Source organism: Gadus chalcogrammus, chromosome 15, assembly GCF_026213295.1.
Source record: "Gadus chalcogrammus isolate NIFS_2021 chromosome 15, NIFS_Gcha_1.0, whole genome shotgun sequence".
Taxonomy (NCBI): domain Eukaryota; kingdom Metazoa; phylum Chordata; class Actinopteri; order Gadiformes; family Gadidae; genus Gadus; species Gadus chalcogrammus.
Window position 1 is genome coordinate 21,346,497 of NC_079426.1, and position 3,202 is coordinate 21,349,698.

At 41.5% G+C, this 3,202-nt stretch overlaps 1 long non-coding RNA gene across 2 annotated transcripts; it reads left to right on the forward strand.

The window, feature by feature from the left end:
- The first annotated feature begins 253 nt into the window (after positions 1-253).
- Positions 254-1,835, forward strand: LOC130404404 (uncharacterized). Of its 2 annotated transcripts, XR_008904226.1 has the most exons (6): positions 254-434; positions 556-632; positions 775-971; positions 1,142-1,263; positions 1,358-1,586; positions 1,674-1,835. It is a non-coding gene; the product is annotated as an uncharacterized LOC130404404 (long non-coding RNA). The 2 variants fall into 2 exon arrangements; XR_008904225.1 differs by having other exon boundaries at positions 1,142-1,586.
- The last annotated feature ends 1,367 nt before the right edge of the window (positions 1,836-3,202 follow it).

Here is a 3,202-nt window from a genome sequence, read left to right on the forward strand (position 1 = left end):
TCCAGTTCAAGTGCCTCAGAAGAGCAAGGGGAGTGGGATGAGAGAAAATGGATTGTGAACGAGTCTAGCATCATGCAACTGTTTAGAACATGCCATATATGTGCCGCACAAATCACTGATAAAAAAGTGACAACTACAGGCAGCCAACTAAAGATTGAATGGACATGTTTGAATAATCATCATGGCAAGTGGGCATCATGTCCTGATGCAAGAGGAATGGCACAGAATAACTTGCTTGTTTCTGTGGGCCAGCATCCTAAACTTGCAACTCTTGAAGAAATCCCAGTACTACTCCATCCAATCCGACTACCTTATTCCAGTAGTACACTTTGCATACAAGGATCATCATGAGAATCTCATTAGGCGACTTATTAGACAAAAGGCTGAAGGCGAGTCCATAGAGCTGTGTGGAGATGCCAGGTCTGACTCACCAGGTGAGTGTGTTTTTTTTCTTTAATACAATAACATGGAGGTATGGATTGTAAGACTGTTGGAAATGTTTTCCTCTGGATAGTAAGGAGGACTCACATGTTGTCACGCTATTACATTCTACAGGCTACAGCTGCAAGTATTCCACCTATTCGTTTCAGCTTCTATCCAGTAATGAGATCATTCACTTTCAACTACTACAGGTAAAACTAAAATGCTGCTTGTCCGATTTGTGAAACTATACTCTGGGTGACAGAGTATAGATAAAGCATTATTCAGTGGGTGTATTGTATTAGTTGTTTTGCTATTGCTAATTCATTCATTTCTATTCTCTTTCGTCAATAGGTAACGGAAGCTAGCAGTTCAGTTGCCATGGAGTCCCAAGGCTGTAGGAGGGGCCTCAACCATCTCATTTTCAATGAAGGAGTAGATATAGACCTCATCACTACAGACCGGGCCACATCAGTTCGGAAATGAGGGAGGAATGAGGGAGGAATTCCAGAATGTTCACCATGAATTTGATCCTTGGCATGTATCAAAAGGTAAATAGTTGTATCAAAACAATGTAAATTGTGATTGACTCAATGACTCATCAAATCATAACCTGATAGACCTTCCATGTATCAAGACCACATATCTTGTACTGTGAAGGAGAACCTTCACATTTGGCTCACCCACATTTGTGGTAATGTGTTTCATTACTATTACACAGGCATAAAGAAAAAACTGGTAGCACTCGCCAACAAAAAGGAAAATCAGGTCCTGCAGGGCTGGATTCGGGCGATCCTCAATCACTTTTGGTTCTCATGCTCATCTTGTGGTGAGAGTGCTGAGGTAATAACCCCAATGCATAAAGAATGTATAAAGATTGCACTGAAATCCAGTCAGAAGATTATCAAATAGTCTTGAAATGTAATATATTCTGTAGGAACTGAAGCGACGGTGGACCTCAGTCCTCCACCACATCTGTGGGGAGCACACATGGGAGCAAGATGGAAGAAAGTGGGCATGCCCTCACCCTGCTCTCAACCCAGATCAGCAAAGGACAAAGCGATGGCTCCAGCCAGAGTCTCATGTGTTCAAGTCTTTACGGAATATTGTTGAAGATAAAAGACTGCTGAAAGACCTTGAGCAGATGACTCGCTTCAAACATACAGGTATATAGCATTATGAAACAGATCTATGCAACTTTTCAACCTATGTAGTCACTCTCTCAATGTCTAATGAAACACTTTAATTTACAGGATCTTTGGAGGTGTACCACAGCGTTATGCTAAAATATCTGCCGAAACGACTGCATTTTCGGTACGACACCATGGTAGCCCGAACACAGCTAGCCATCCTGGACAACAATTACAATGTCGGCCGACAGCAGACAGAGACTTCAGAAGGTATTGAGATTTCATAAGTAAGCCCCTAAATGTGTTTGTCACAACTTGGCTAAGAAATAATGTTCTCTGTGTAGGACTTCCAAGATACAGTATAGGGCTGTCAAAATTGCTCAAAAATGACATTCGAATATTCGTTTGGAAAAAAATCACGAATTCGAACTATTCGAATATCTGGTTGCCTATTTTACGCAGTTGCCGTCAATATGTCAATAATGCGACAAAACCATGGTTCAAATTAGTGGGATATATATATATCCTATATATAGGGCGGCGGCTTCCTGCTGGGCATTTCCTTACTTTAAAACGAGGGACATCGCGAACAGACGGAGGCTCATTCACAAAGCAGTTAGGCGCTTGTACCGCGGGAGTGTTTTTTCACATTCGAATATTATGAGGGACATCGCGAACAGACAGAGGCTCACTCACAAAGCAGATAGGCGCTTGTGTAACCGAGCGTTGGCACTTAGATATTTATATGACAAGAATGACACAAGCGTGGAAGGGAAAATAGTCTCGTTTACTTAGTACCTATCAGAAGTCACCCAGTCACAGCGTGAGAGCTGGAATACCTATATCCAAGTACGGAAACCCCGAGGGGATAAAATACATTCGCTCTTCACAATACTAGTCTGTTACACTTGTACCGCGGGAGTGTTATTTCACATTCGAATATTATGAGGGACATCGCGAACAGACAGAGGCTCATTCACAAAGCAGATAGAGGCGCTTGTACCGCGGGAGTGTTTTTTCACATTCGAATATTAATTTTCACGTTCGAATTCGCGTTTTTGGATGCATTTCGAACGAATATTCGAACTTCGAATATTCGTTGACAGCCCTAATACAGTATGGTGTTCCCAAAACAGAGCAAGGAATGGGTAGCCAAGAAGATCTATGAGCCTACTAGTCAGTACTTCACGCAACACCTTGTGAAACTCGTGTTGGAGAGAAGGGAGGAAAGAACACCGGAAGACATTCCACATGTCCAGCGGCCTGCAAACATTGCCACTAAGGAGAGACCCCCCAAGGAAGATTTAATCAGGAAACATCAATCCAGATTCCCTCGCCACACTGATGTTTGAAAAACCAAGGATCCAGATTGTAAATTTGTTTATATGTCAGAATCAGAATCACTTTTATTACCCCTTATTGTACAGTAGGCTACACAAGAGCAAAATTATTAGGCTTGGTTCCTCAGCATACACATAGCTGCAAGAAAAAAATATAAAATAAGTATAAAAATAAGTAGCAGCATTAATAATAATAAAGTAATGAGGTGTAATAAAGAGTGAAGTGTAGGGTGTTCAAGTGGTAGTGTTGTAAATGTGTTTGTAAATACAGTCGGCCTATGTCTACCTTTACCCATTAGGAAAACATGTTTA